The sequence below is a fragment of the Saccostrea cucullata genome, unplaced genomic scaffold (assembly GCF_032062105.1).
Source record: "Saccostrea cucullata isolate Sc308-1 unplaced genomic scaffold, CSIRO_AGI_Scuc_v1 ctg3488, whole genome shotgun sequence".
NCBI lineage: Eukaryota > Metazoa > Mollusca > Bivalvia > Ostreida > Ostreidae > Saccostrea > Saccostrea cuccullata.
The window spans coordinates 9,937-26,053 of record NW_026932709.1 but is presented as its reverse complement, the minus strand read 5'-3'; the positions used below and the strand labels follow the sequence as shown (position 1 = coordinate 26,053).

The 16,117-nt window shown below is 30.6% G+C and overlaps 2 long non-coding RNA genes across 3 annotated transcripts; one reads left to right on the top strand and one right to left on the bottom strand.

Moving 5' to 3' along the window:
* Positions 1–234: 234 nt before the first annotated feature.
* LOC134235852 (uncharacterized) lies at positions 235–14,156 on the bottom strand. 2 transcript variants are annotated; one of them, XR_009985487.1, is made up of 4 exons: positions 14,073–14,156; positions 7,582–7,667; positions 6,829–6,918; positions 235–702 (listed from the first exon to the last, which is right to left on the bottom strand). It is a non-coding gene; the product is annotated as an uncharacterized LOC134235852 (long non-coding RNA). The 2 variants fall into 2 exon arrangements; XR_009985488.1 differs by lacking the exon at positions 6,829–6,918.
* Positions 1,812–6,409, top strand: LOC134235853 (uncharacterized). Its single transcript, XR_009985489.1, has 2 exons — positions 1,812–2,420; positions 5,350–6,409. It is a non-coding gene; the product is annotated as an uncharacterized LOC134235853 (long non-coding RNA).
* Positions 14,157–16,117: the final 1,961 nt, after the last annotated feature.

Below are 16,117 nucleotides of genomic sequence, written 5' to 3'. Positions count from 1 at the left end.
AGATAGCAGCGGTAATTTTTCTTATATAATCCTTAATGGAAGAAAAAAAAATTCCAATTTCACAAGTTTAAGTGTTTGGATTTTTTTAAAAAGTTTAGAAACTGGTTTAGAAATTAGAATGTTATTAAAATTTTGAATATTTTTCTTACATTACGAAAAAATACAAGACAGATTTGAGGAACGTCTCGTCTGAACTTAAGTGTGCAGTGTTTAAAGCGCCATTAGGCGAGGCCTTCAAATGCTTTTCCTAGATCCGTTTCTACAAGAACGATGTTTGAATAATTTTAAAAAGTCTTGAAAATAAGAACATGAAATGTTGACATATTTATTCATTTTCTCTATTCATTTTGTTGCAAATATATCCCGTTGTATATTAGCTACGTACAGTATAAGAACATAAGAAGCAGTATTTCTTTAGTATGATATTTCCCCTATTGTCTGTTTAATTTCAATTCTTAATTAAATTAACCTTAAGAAAAAATCTTTTTTTTTTTTTTTTGTTATCCAATTTAATTCCTGTTAGCACTTCACATCAAGATAAAAAGCAAACTCTCACATGTTCTCTTCACATAAACTCTAACAAAATGCAAAAAGAACATGACAAAATTGGTGGTATTACTTTCCGGCATTTTAGATGGAAATTTCCTTTATTGAAAAGTTTTCCATCACACTTGATGCTGGTATTCTTTGCTTTGAGTTTCACTAAAAAATCAAGATGAAGGAAAAAAGTAGAAAAGAGTTCTCAAAACTTATACACATAAATTTGATTTTTAAATATCATATTTATTTATTTAAATATTCTTGGATTTCTTATCTAGAGTTTTTATATATATATTGATTATTGATCAGTGTACCTTTCTGTTCATTAATTCATTCATGAATTCATTTAGATTGATTAGATAAATAAATAGTTATCAAAGAGGTTTTGTGAATAATTAAGAAATGTACACATATAAATTTTAAACATGCCGACCATGCCTAGATGGACATTTGATTTTAATTTATAAACTAGTAAATCTTCCTGATATTCCCGACGATTTAATAGTGGTTTAAGTAAACGTAAACTAAATAAATGCTGTTTATGTTCAAGATACAAGATACAAGATTTTATTAATCCAATTTGGGCCCCCGGAGGAGCAAAAAGATTTACAAATAGAAGGAGGAGGATCCAAATGATAGAACAAGCATGATGATGATATTACAAATAAAGAGCAATTGTTAAAAAAAACAAATACGCAAAAAAGTATATGAGATATACTGAATATACATACATGTATTGTATTGTAAGTTACATACAAATATATAATTTATACATATACATAAAGTCTCGTCTTTTAACACTTACAAATGTGCTGAATTCCTTGGAAATCCAAAAGATCACACCACGAGAAGTCCATCACAATGTATTAACTGTGCACTGGACACGCTGTAAGCCAACTTGCTTGTTCAAAAATAAAATTGTATTTCCATACAAATATGGCGCTGCCACTGATTGTACTCAATCATATACTGAGGCTGTTCCAAAAACAAGACCGAACAAAAGTATTAGAGTTATCTCGCTTGTCCCACTTTCAATACACAAGAAATGGGCATAAAATTATTTATGAACATCCTTAGATCACTTGCTGGATTCCTTAGTAATTTACCTTAATTGAAGATATTGTGATAAGCATAAAAAATTATATACCTCTTTCCCAGTTTCTTGCCTTTAACTATATGTATAAATTATATATTTGTATGTAACTTACAATACAATACATGTATGTATATTCAGTATATCTCATATACTTTTTTGCGTCACGTCTTCAATAGTGCTGAATCTTGATAATTCTATCAAGTTACAAATGCGATAATTCTATCGCTATGCTTTACAATTAGTGATAATTTTATCACGTCTTGATCAGTGCTGAATCTTGATAATTCTATCAAGTTATAAATGCGATAATTCTATCGCTATGCTTCACTAGGGATAGTGAATTAATTAGTGATATTGCAATGGTTTCTTGATACATTGTGTAGCTATATTTCACTAGTGCACTGTAATTATACAGATTGTTTTAAGATTTAAACAATAATTGGTATAAAGAACTACCCTAGAGTCAGGTCTAATGGGTAATTTTATCCTATTGCCTGATATGGACTAATATTTGGATGAGTAAATCAACAATAATTTTGCCACATTAATCAAAAGCTGATAATTTTATCAGTCATAGATAGGTTGAATTCTTGACATGATTTGTATAAATTAGGCATACATGCTAACATCCATTTACAGAGATGAGTACCGGTAATAGGCCTACAGACTATGGGGTGGTTACAAAGCCAGTTAATTTACAACAAGAGGAAGTCGCAAGTGACACTCCAACAAGCAACAATCATTCAAGCCAATTAGAAGATGGCAATTTTACCAAGTAATTCAGGTACTAATTAACAAACAGCATCTAAGGAGTTATCGCTTAGCGCAGGGGTTAAGAATCCCAGTATCATTAAGCCATTGGGTCTCGGTGTAGATTCTAAGATAAAAAGCAAAATCTGGGGAAATGAATTTGTTGATTTGGAAATTTGTTAGGAATCAAAAATAAGAATAATTATAAAGGCTTTGAAATCAGTGAAATCTTAGAAGGGGAGTGTGAAATAAAGCCCAAAATGCAAACATTAAATTCAGAAATCCATAGTGAGGCATTGGCTATCAGTTTGGGTAAATCCAAAGTAGGTCTAAATTCTGGGTTTCTGGTATTCATAATCAATTCAAATCTGTTCAATATCAGGAGGTAGAAGATGCAGTAGGTTGAATGCGCATATATGAGAAAAATTGCGGGTTGTTTAAATTGGATATTCAGAATGCATATAAAATTGTTCCAATACATTGTTCAGATTGGGAATTGTTGGGTTTTACTTTAGAAAATGAATACTATTTTGACAAAACTCTCCCTATGTGACTTAATTTTTCTTGTCAGTTATTTGAAGAATTCAGTACTGCAGTACATTGGGTATGTGAAAACAAGTTAGGCTTACATGGGAGACTAGTTCATGTTTTTGTTCAAGGATATTGGTATTCCAATTAAGGAGTTAAAAACTGTCCTTCCCTGTGCTTCGCTTATATGTTTGGGTATTGAGTTGGATTCTATTTTGATGGAGTCATGTTTAGCACAAGACAAGTTAACTAAAGCTAGACACCTAATACAAATTCACAAGTCTAAAAAATCTATAACATTACTAGAGTTACAGTCTGTAATAGGTCTGTTAAACTTCGCCTGTTCAGTGGTCATTCCAGGACGCCCATTTCCTAGGCGGCTAATTGATCTGTTAATTGAGTAAACTCAACCTTTTCATCATAGGAGATTGAATAAGGAAGCTCGAGCGGATTTAAATGCTTGGGGATTGTTTTTGGAGCATTTCAATGGCAAGTCACTGTTTTCATCAGAGCAATGGGACAATTCTGACTCATTACAATTGTATATGGATACAAGTAACATTGGTTTCAGTGGTTATTTACGAAATCAGTATTTTAGTGGTATATGGCCTAAAACCTGGAAAACCTATCATATTACAATAAAAGGAGTTATTTCCCAGTGTACTTGCAGTTCAGCATTGGGCAGATCAGTTTGAAAATTGATTGTTATTATTAAAATATTTTTCACGGATAATGATGCTGTTGTGCACATCATCAACAAACAAACCTAAAGTAAAGACAAATGGTTCTTGTTTGTCGTTTAGTAGTGCAATATTTTAAACACAATATTTTATTTCAAGGAAGACATGTATCGGGTTTAGATAATGTTTTAGCTGATCATCTTTCTCGCCAGCAGATTCCACAGTCCCTACAAAAAATTTCCTACAACAACCCTGTAGCATGCCATAACAACGAGGACAATCTCAAAGTTTAGAATCAATAGCTTCAGATCTAATAAATCAGTCATTAGCAGCATCAACTCATAATACTTATCAAAGGGCAATTGAATATTGCCATTGTTTGGTGTCATCATTTTGCTTTGCCAAGGAAAGGTGTACCAGCAAAAGCAGAAGCTTAAGATATCATTTTGTTTATAGCTTATTGTTACTGGCAACCTATGTTTCAGCATTAAGTATTCAACATAAGATAAGGAATATGAAAGGCCCAACTTTTAGTGAAAAAATGTTTACAAGGTTACAAGAATAAGACAAGCTTAGGGGACCCTAGGTTACCTATAACACCAATCATTCTTAAACAGCTGATAGCTTCTTTACAATATACAACAAGTTTATATTTTGTACAGGTACTTATGAAAAGTGTGTATTTAGTGGCATTTCACTGTTTTCTTAGGATTGTAATTTACAGCTTCAAAAGACAGAAATTGTCATTTATTGACAATACAATCTGTACATTTTTTAGAAAATACTTCAGACTGCCCAGTAGGGTTGGAGTTGACTATGAAAACTTTCAAACATGGTAAAGGTCAAACTTACACTGTGCATGTGAAAAATGACAGCAAAGATAACACAATATGTCCTGTTCAGGCCCTATGGACATATTTTCAATTACGAAAACCAACTTCTGGTCCTCTTTTTACTTTCATGGATGGGTCACCGGTGTCACGGAAATATTGTACAGATCAGTTATGTTTGCCATTAAATTGGTGTGGGTTAGATTGTAAATGATATAAAGGTCACAGCTTTAGAATCAGAGCAGCAACAACGGCTTTTTCCAGTGGAGTTCTAGAGCAAAAAATTAAATCAATGGGGCGGTGGTCATTAGACGCTTTCAAAAAGTACATTCGAATCCCCTTTGTAAACCTTTGACTGCTCACGAGGTGAGGTTGAGGTAAAGAGTTATGACCATGGTGACAAGAGCATCTGGTCAGATTATAATTCATGACATTTCAAATCTACTCTGAGTTGAGTTCCTATAAAATAGTGAGTAATTTGTTAACTTGTTTGGTTGATTGCAATCAAGTGTTTTAATTACTGGTGTCACAAAATTATACCCAATCATGGTGACAAGAGCATCTGGTCAGATTATAATTCATGACATTTCAAATCTACTTTGAGTTGAGTTCCTATAAAATAGTGAGTTATTTATTTGGTTGATGTCAATCAAGTGTGTTAATTACTGGTGTCACAAATTATACCCAATCATGGTGACAAGAGCATCTGATTGTAAAATAAATATCAAACCAGTAATAGAGAATATGAGGGTTTGGACAATTGTCAAAATATGTGAACAAGTGTGACACATTATCTGTTTCAGGAAAGAGGACATTGGCTTAGAAAAACAGTTTCAACCATGATGACAGCAGCATCTGGTTGTATCAAGTAGTAAAGTTTTGATGTAATTATGCATCTACAAGTGTGACACATTATCTGTTTCAGGAAAGAGGACATTGGCTTAGAAAAACATTTTCAACCATGATGACAGGAGCATCTGGTTGTATCAAGAAGTAGTAAAGTTTTGACGTAATTATGCATCTAACAAAGTGTGTGTACAATGCATAATAATATGGTATTGTTTACAAGAGTTGAAATACTTTTTTTGTATGTTGGTAATGTGTTATTTTTCATTGTTTGTATCCGGTTTGTATGAATTTTAGGGATACTTCTATTGTAGTAAGATTAAGACTCGCACTAGGGTTGGGTGGGGATTACTGCTGATGACAGTTCAGATCTGCCTGTCATTGGCAGTAAGTGGCATTTTTACCTTACCCCACCTTTGATGTAAAAATTTTATACAGTAATGTTTTGATCTATTTCGAAGTTGCATGTAGTGATATTGGTATCACTGCAAGGTTTATAAATGTAAATCTATCAAACTACATTTTCATTTTTGTAATAGTTTTACAAAATTGTCATTTGGTAATAAATGACCTTTTTCAACTTCAAACGGTGTTGTGTTGGTATCAGATAGTATAATATTACATCAAACAGAGCAACCTTTAGTGCGAGTATCAGGAAGATGGGCATAAATGCTATTTATGTTCATAAATAATTTTATGCCCATTTCTTGTGTATTGAAAGTGGGACAAGCGAGATAACTCTAATACTTTTGTTCGGTCTTGTTTTTGGAACAGCCTCAGTATATGATTGAGTACAATCAGTGGCAGCGCCATATTTGTATGGAAATACAATTTTATTTTTGAACAACCCTCCCACCTCTCCCTAATAGTTAAAAAATTATAGTGTTCTTAATTGATGTGAATAATTTGACAATATTTTTCCATATTTCTTTTTTCAGTAGGTAAGGCATTTTTACCTTACCCCACCTTTGATGTAAAAATTTTATACAGTAATGTTTTGATCTATTTCGAAGTTGCATGTAGTGATATTGGTATCACTGCAAGGTTTATAAATGTAAATCTATCAAACTACATTTTCATTTTTGTAATAGTTTTACAAAATTGTCATTTGGTAATAAATGACCTTTTTCAACTTCAAACGGTGTTGTGTTGGTATCAGATAGTATAATATTACATCAAACAGAGCAACCTTTAGTGCGAGTATCAGGAAGATGGGCATAAATATATTATCTCCCTTTAACCACTTTTTGATACGAAAATTCATTTTGCAAGACAAAAAAAATCTTTTACACTTATTAGTTTAAAAAATAACACTTTTTAATTAATACATACAATATGTCTGACAGTATTGTTTTCCTCTAACATCTGTTCATTCATTTTTCTTCGCCCCTTTATAGTAAATCTTATGATTAAGAAAAAATGAAAGATTTTTTAAATAAATGCTAGACAGATACTACTACCCAAATGCATTTCAAAAATCCAGAGTTTTATTATATAAAAAGAATTCAATGAAAAAAAGAAATATCGAATAAGACAAATCAACGACAATTATACTCACCATAATCATCATGGACAGACTCCTGATGAGAAAAGCCTCTCTGTTTTGTTTGAAGAAAAAGAAGCTCAAAAGAAAGTGTGAATGTTTCATCTGAAAAAAATGTATTTTTTCTATTTTGGCAATACAGTGTACAAATGTTAAACATAAAATTAAAATGGCACATGTACTTTTTAATTATATTTGTACAGCTTATGATGGTGAATTCTTATCTAGAGCTTTTTTATTTATCATGTTTTAATGTAACAGTGTATCTTTTCTGTTGTATCAGTTCATTCATGAGCATGGATTCATTTACATCTTTGTTTATCTTCATTTTGATGCATTCATTGGTATATAAATAAGTATTTATCAAAGAAGAATTTTAGTAATTTTGAAATGTTTATGCAAACAATGACAAGATCATTTTTTGAGTTTGTAAACTAGCAGATTCTGGTGATATTTCAAGTGGTTTCAGTTAAACGTTAAAAATGATTATCTCCCTTTAACCATACAGTTTGTTTATGCATTTTGCAAGACAAAAGTGTTTTAAACTAATGAGTTTGAAAATAGTAAATTTTAATATATTACTGTTGCCTGATAGTATTGCTTCTTTTAAACTTTATACATTCTATTCCCCCTTATTTTTTAAATTTAATGATTAAAAAATGAAACAAGAGAAGATTTTTAAAATAAAAATGCACATATATATCAAATATTATAAAAAAAAACTCAATGATAAAACAAATAATGAACAAAAAGAAAACAAATACTCACCATATCATAGGCAGACTCTTCATGGTAAAACTCTCTCTGTTTTGTATGAAGAAAGTGAAACTCAAAGGAACATGTGAATGTTTCATCTGAAAAAAATTGTATTACAAATGTTTCACATAAAATGAAAATGGTAGAATCATATGTACTCTTCTTTTTTCCCATTTATACAGCTAAAATTCTATTGCTATTTTTTTTCATTAAAAAGTTGCAAGATTCAGAACCAGTAATGATACAACTAAATAAACTGTCATTGACTTTCAGAATCTGTGGGACGGATCTGAAGCAAATTACACAAAAATGTCTATACTTTTACATATATCAGTATTAAGAAATAACATATGTGCCATAGGGGAAACACTACATTCCCCATTGCAACGTATTATCATAATATCTTCATATGGTAATGTACACGTATAATTTATGTATTCCAAAATTAAGAAAAAAATATTTGCATGATATATAGCGGATAATTATAAATCATAAAACATATTTTTATAGACCCTTTTCCTATGACATATATTCCTCTTAGCCGCCATATTGTAGAGCAACATCCTAGATCCCTTTACTACAGTTGCACTGGTTAGTGAGCTAAATATGACACTGTTTTTCTTATCAATACGCCATTGTTAAAGCCTCTGTTAATTCATTATTTCAAGATTGTAAATATTTTTCGGCGTATATTTCTTACTTGCATGTTTGAAAATGGTTGATCCTTTGAGCATAGGTAAATTAAGTACTTTGCCCTACAAGATGGCAGCTAATTGGAATAAATTTTAGGCAAAATATGTCATAGGAAAAGGGTCTATTGTCGAGCTGATAGGAATCATACTTAGCATGAATATTAAAGCTATATATGCCGTATTTGTGTTTTATTTTAAAAGTAATAAATATATGTGGTGTCTCATCAAGTTATATAAGTTATATACTTTCTGCAAATAAGACAATTCCACTCCATCACTTTTAAAAGTTATGAAATATTATTTGGTAAAAATTATTTTCTCTCCGTGTCGGATAAAAAACCGCCTCTTATTGAAATATTCATGATCACGTTGTCTCGCGTGTTTACAGCAAACAATTGTCCAATCTCGTGAATGAACCGAAAAGCATGATGGTCTACTACGTTTTTACTACAAACACGTGAGTTAGGGATTGTCAATATTGAAAGCACCTCAGAGTTGGTTGCTTTTTGTACCGAGGAATAATCACGTGCAATTGTCTTTTCAATGGACATTTTCGGTTGGGTGAACTTCTATAGATGTCAGCGACTATGGATAAAGAAGTGTGGAAACCATGTTGTGCCAAAATGAAATAACTAATACAAATAAATGATATAAATTGATCAATCAAAATGGTTATTAGATACATTCGGAACTGCATTTCTTAATGGTTCAAAACAACAAAAAGTATTCCACAGACTATCATGTATGAATCTGCACAATATATCGAATGCCAAAACCAGAATACTACTAAATAATATAATTATATTCTTTACATATGAACAACAGTATTTCTGTCCCCTTGAAAATAATATAAAAATTCTTGCAAGTAGGTTATCAGCATTAGCTCGGGCTAATTCGAAAGTGAAATTTGGAGTTTGGCAGTATATTGTAGTGAATAAAATTTAGTATTGAAAGATATTGGAACCTATTTTACTTGTCAGATTTCTTCGAGCTAGTTGATTTTTATTCTAACTGTTCTATCCCCCACCCACTTTAAAAAAAAAACGATGCTACCTACCTGAATTAATTTTTCTTGATGGTGTTCATCGAAATGCTTGGTTGTGCCCTCAAACTGAAATAGTTTTTAGAGGCCTGGAATTACTTGACCAATTTTATTTTATTAGCCCAACTATATTTCTAAGAAGGCAAGATGTATGGTATGTGAGTTTCATCTATATATGTTGTGTAGTTCATATTAAAAAACCAAAAGGGATTATTGACTATATCACATTCAGGGTGTAAGCATAGCAGTTTGAATAACTTTCCATACATTGTACTTGACATAATTTTTTTTTGCGCATAATGCGCTCCATACTGAAGATCCGTAAATGTTCACCCAACCGAAAATGTCCACTAGCAGTACAGCACGGGGAAACTCTAAACAAACGGACCTGTACAATGGAGTAGGGGAAACTTTAATTTTCATCATTGTTAATCATTTGTATGCAAATTTGAGCATGGGATTAGTAGATAATAATGTACATAATGCATCAAATCTTTCTGAGAGCGATTTAAAAAACTAGCTTTTTTGAAAAAACACACGTAGTATTTTATGTAGTAACCCATAAATGCATTAAATGCAACTCATTGAGCTGTTTGGTCTATTTGTGTCCCTCACTGATCAGACGTCACAGAAAATATTTCCCTCGACCTGATGATTCTCGTGATGCTTTTCCCGCGCATATGCGCAGATCCAGGATAAACGTCAGTCCTTTATAAATATGCATGGGAATATCGTGTTCTTTTCCTGACCAGTACTTTGTTATTACCGAATAAAATTTCGTCGAATTTGCAAGAATGCTTCATTTTTGGTAGCTTATCATACTCCAGAAATTTTTGTTCGGTTTCAGCTGTGCAAAAATACTGTTTAATACGGCATACATATCTTTAAACAGAAAATGTACAGTAATATAAGCAAAGTTGAAACAAAACATTGTTCCGGATCAGTGATTTTCCCCCTTCTGAGTTCTGTCCGTAGTTACTTTTAGTTAAAAGCATTATTTGAATTATTCATTTCAATGTCCTTATGTAAAGTTAAATATGTTATATATAAAATCATACCAAGATAGTTAATATCCCGTTGTATTTTAGCTTCAGTATAAGAATGTAAGAAAGATTTTTCTTTCGTATGGTATTTCCCCTTTTCTCTGGTAAATTTCAACTGTCAATTAAATTCACCTAGAAATATGTCAAATAACATTTCACTAAAATCGTTTTGTTTCTATGCATTTCTGAACTTAAAAATTCATATTAGCAGGTCACATAAAGATAAAAAGCAAACTTTCTTATGTATATACCTGGTATTATAAATTCTCTTCCTCATAATTCAGAAGAATGGAAGTAGAATAACAAAATACAATAGTAGATGCTATCACTTTCCTACCCTTTATTTGGAAGTTCTCTTCATTGCAAATTTTCCAATCACACTTGATAGTTGTATTCTTTGTTTTCAGTTTCACTGAAAATAAAAGAACATGAGAAAAGTGTTATCAAACTTACACACATGATATTTTGAAAAAAAATATAATACATACATTTATTTTTTTTATCTTAATATTCTTGGATTTCTTATCCATAGTTCTTCATTTATCATGTTATTAGTCCCCTATCGGTGAAACCGGGGGGACTATAGGTTTCCTCTGCGTCTGTCCGTCTGTCTGTCTATCTGTCCCCGTCTGTCTGTCAGTCTGTCCCACTTGGTTTTCCGCATTTTTTTCTAAACGCTTGCAGATATTGAGCTGAATGTGAGTGTATCTTGATGAGTTACATATCAAGTTTTAATTTCGCATCGCTTTATTAATTTTTGACAGAATTATGGCATTTTGAATTTTTCGCATTCGTTTAATTAAGATCGGGTCCGTGCTGCGCTAACTTAATTCCGATGGTCGACATAAATATGAAGCGAGTAAAAGACGTTGGAAAAATGAGTTGAATTTTCATCTTCATGTGGATTATTTCAGGCATTCACGACCTAAAAAAAATCATACAGTTTTACCTTGGATATAACTTTTGCATATTATAAAATGACATCCTGAAGAAAAAGGGGAACCTGGTAGGGGACATGTATTGCTTATGCAATACTCTCAGAATGCTTGTTTATGATACAATATTTTTTGTTTTATCAATTTATTCATGAATATATCAATTTATTCATGAGTTCATTTACTTCTTTGCTTAACGTTATCTTGATAAAATTTGATAAAAATGGTTAAATAAAAGTAGTAATCAAAGAGAGTTTATCGATGTTCAAATGTATATAAATATAAAAAATGCTAAACATGACTAAATAAATATTTGATTTCAGTTTATAAACTAAAAGAACCTCCTGACAGTCTTGAAAATAAGGAAGTGGTTTCAGTAACATAAAAAAATATTATACATCATCTCTCGTTAACCATGAATTTTTTTAAATGCACTTTGTAAGACAAAAAAAATCTTTTGAGTTTGAAAATAGTGCTTCTGAATACTTATCACATTCCTTTAGAGTATTATTTTCTTCTAAATTTTGTACATTTAATTCACCCTTTATTTACAGCAAATTTTAAAATTAAACAAAAAAAAAGATTTCTGAAATAGAAATACACATGTATATCAAGCATCTAGATTTTAAAATCACAAAAGGATGATATTTTTTTTATATTTGTATTCCGAATATTTTTTTAATCTTTGTGAGACATATATAGTTGCTATATATTTATATATTGACGAGCTGATAAAAATCATACAAAGAATTTAGGCATACCATAATTATATCCACAATGGATTTCTGGGTGAGTCTCATTTCCTCTTTTAGGACTTCAAGGTCAAAACACTCAAGTTTTGTTATTTTTAATCTATACTATAAAGATATGAAAAAAAGTATGAAAATGTATCCAGACAATTATTTAATTGATAATGCAATTTGACCTCGAAGTATTTAAACACAATAAACAATTCTTCAATTTTGTTTTTCATACATCAGTCTGTTCAAGATGTAATGATCCTCAACTTTAAATTCACCACATTTTTTTCCTATTACCAACACTGAAAAAAATCAAGAACGATAAGTTTAGACTCAAATGGATAATAGAATGAAATGTAAAGCGGTTCTTCTATTTCAGACATTTTAATGTAAAGCGGTTCTACTATTTCAGAAATCAGTTTGATGTATAACCATAATATGAATTCGAAGAGTCATATGAAAGGGATATAATTTGTTATCACTGCATGGAATATAATATATGATTTATACATGAAATAATATTAAGAGTCAACATAAAAATTCATATTAGAAAACATTCAAATGAATCGCTGATTCTTAAGTCAAGATATCCCATTGTTATCTAAGCCTGTAAAAAAAAATAACTGCATCTATCAGTAAGAATTTTGGTTGAGTTAAATTTTTTTAATAACTTTGAAAAGTTATTGGAAAAAGATGGTAAAAATCAATTTTCGCGACTTATAGATTTGGAATGAATTAACAATAAAATGATATAACATCCTATTTGTCACCTAAGGATTTTTTGTGGGTGGGGTTAGGGATGGGGGTATTTCTCCAAACAGTTCCACTTAAAGTATTTTTTTAAAAGTGCAATTCTCTGATAACATTTTCATGTATTTGCATTTAACTAGTATTCTGAGAATCGAAAATCATGAGAAAAGTTTGCTTCCCTCCACAATGCAGGAAAAAATATTCATGTTTTTTGTAGATTAAGTACTGTAATGCGGTTAAAATTCAATATCTTAGAAAGCATCATATGCTATTTTTTTCTTCTATCGATTTGTGAGTGGTAAAATTTATTACGACTAGGAAGTTGCCTCATATGTAGAATGAAGAATTTTAGACGTGGTCGGAGGAAAAATGCAAACTCCACAGGTGTCCTCTGCAAAAATTTGAATTTTTCATTAACATTTGTATATGACACAAAATTTTAATTGAAAAATTTTAATTTTTGTAGAGGACACAGATACTGTGGCCATCTGAGAAAAGACAAAGTTTTATTTTTTGAACGTATCACACAAAATATTATTCTTATGTGACACAGGGAAAAATTTTAAATATAAAAAGAATCAATACCCAAAAGTTCAAAATGCAATTTTGGTGTTAATGTCCATTATTGAAGCCAATACAGTAAAACTTTTTTAGAAAATGTATCACGAAGTCAAATCAAATTAACCATAATGGGAAAAGTGCCTTAAACTTCTGAACTTACATAGTTAAGAAAACCTGGTCATCCGAATTAGATGACAAGTGGAACTTTTGGCAACCCATTTTCTCAGGACTGTCGGGAAGAATTTACCTTAGATAATCACAGTTCCATATAATAGATAAAAATTTCTAAAGCAAATACATCGATCAATCTGTATGATATTTTTAATATCATATTACTTGTATTTATACCATAAATAACATTTCGCATATCTCTATCTGTGATATTGTATTTACAGGTAGCATTGTACTTGATTATCACTCATTGTTATGGTATTGATAAACACATCTACTGTATCTGAAAAAAATTGGCTTCGTCGTCTTGTGACGATACCTAACGTCGTTCTGTACATATTGCAGTCGAACAATACGCATGCATGAACATTATCTTAGACTTACACACATGTTACACAAATAAAGAGTAACACCTCACTCCACAGTTAACTTCACATTATTTCAATTTTCAGGTATAAATTTAAATAATTTTAAAGATAACTACATGTACCTATGAATCATCTTCTAAGTCTGTATGAAAAAGCGTGTACATTATTGACAAAAAAGATATATATGTAATCACTTTCCACCTGTTATTTGCTTGTTTGTTTTGTTCTTCATTTTTCATCGCTATTTCCCTCAAAGTTTTGATGTTGGTTCTTCTTTGCTCTTCATTTCAACTGCAAATTTAAAAGGCATTTTAATATATATAACTCAGAAGCCCTCTAACATGCATTTTTATATGTTATACAGCTATAAACCCTACCGTACATTCAGTTCTGTCTTCAGAAGAGGGAAAGAGGAAAAACACTTTTTGTGGTATTTTTACATGCAAAATAACCCATAGAAACATTCACAGAAAAGTTGCTCAAGAAAAAATCTTTTCATTACATGCATATCAATAAAACTCAGCTTTTCTGCCAACACTGAACAAAATTCATTTCTAACACACGAACAAGGGTATATCTTGTTACCGTGAAACTATTTACAGGATTAATATCTTTTTTCACCTTCGACGATAATTTATGTAAATTTATTCAAAAATGATAAAAGTCATAAAAATTTAAAATAAACGAAAGACAAAAGTTAAATACACAAATAAAATTTCGATGTCAATTTGAGGCGAGAAATATTTTCAAGGGACACAAACAGATAGAAAAGAACAGAAAGAATAATCTAATTATTGAAAAAAAAATAAAAACAAACAAATCAAATATAAAAGCAACGCCTTCATACATGTACGAGTTAGCCTAAGCCTATCGAAAAGTTATTAAGCAGATATTTGTAAAGAATTTCGATCATGAAAACAGAGAATATGACACTTGATGATCTGTGGAGATACAGACTGTACTGCCGAGCCGACGCTAAGTAGGTCATCATATTGAAGAGGCATCTACACTTTTTATTATGTATCCAAGGGACCAGATGTTTAAATTGATGGTATTAGCATATGAGACTTAATTTGTTACTTAAAGTAAGTGATTTTATTATTATTGGTAAATATATTTATTTACTTATTCAAGATGTCTTATTGAAATGTAAATTTTTTTACAATATATCAAAATCGTGTACAGAAAACAACGATAAACGTTTAATTGACAAATACGTATGGTGATTAATAGTAAATATTTTCCTTCATCTTAATTTTTACGTAAAATAACAAAGTTAAATATAATATTATCAGCTGTACTCGGTAATATCAACACAAATGATCATCGTATCAGATAACTGTTTTGTCTTAAGGCAACGCAACGCATTAATACGTTTGAAACAAATGGAAAATGCTCACGCCACATGAACATTTGAAGAGTTTGTTAGGCATTTATTTGTTTGATACAGTAAGATATATAATAGTGTAAAGATTCCTAATATAGATGGACAGTGTCCCTTACAACAACATTTAATAAATTGGAAATTTCCCTCGTTAATTTTCTAAAGATCCTTTTTCTTTATCAATGTATTTGTCTCTAAATTTAAGACTGTTCAATTAGATGAACTACTTCAAAACACCATTGAATTTCAAGGCCTCTTGAAAATAAAAAAAAATCGATAGTCAAGGACACCATTATAAAGTATGTTTTGATAAAAGGGGGATTAAATCATGCATGTTCCACTTTACTGAACAGGTCATACGATTTCAGTTGGCAATACTTTGTTCATGCATTAACGTTACTTTATGCATGAATTGGGTGTTTGAATCGAAAATCAAATACCACAGGGAAAATTCATGCGGCTTTAGCATAATTTCCTCACTAATGAACTCTATGTCATGTAAAATTTATATATATATTTAAACTTTCAAAATGTACAACATTGAAAGATAATGAAAAGTTTCTTTATATAAACAAAGATATATCATGTATTGAGATATTAATTACAGGGTCGACATATATCACCTCAGTGTTCTTCACCTTCAGTGTAGATTAGCATTTGATAAATTGCTTTTTATATTTTACTGCATATATTTTAAATTATAGGGATACACAAATTCTTTACCATCAGTTAAAACAGTTTGTTAAAAAATTAATTATAAACAGTTTTAAAAACGTAGGGTCATATATAACTTCTTGTCATAAGGCAAGGAAAGATACAACTTTTCTTTTGACATATAAGAATTTAATAAATTCCTTTTTAT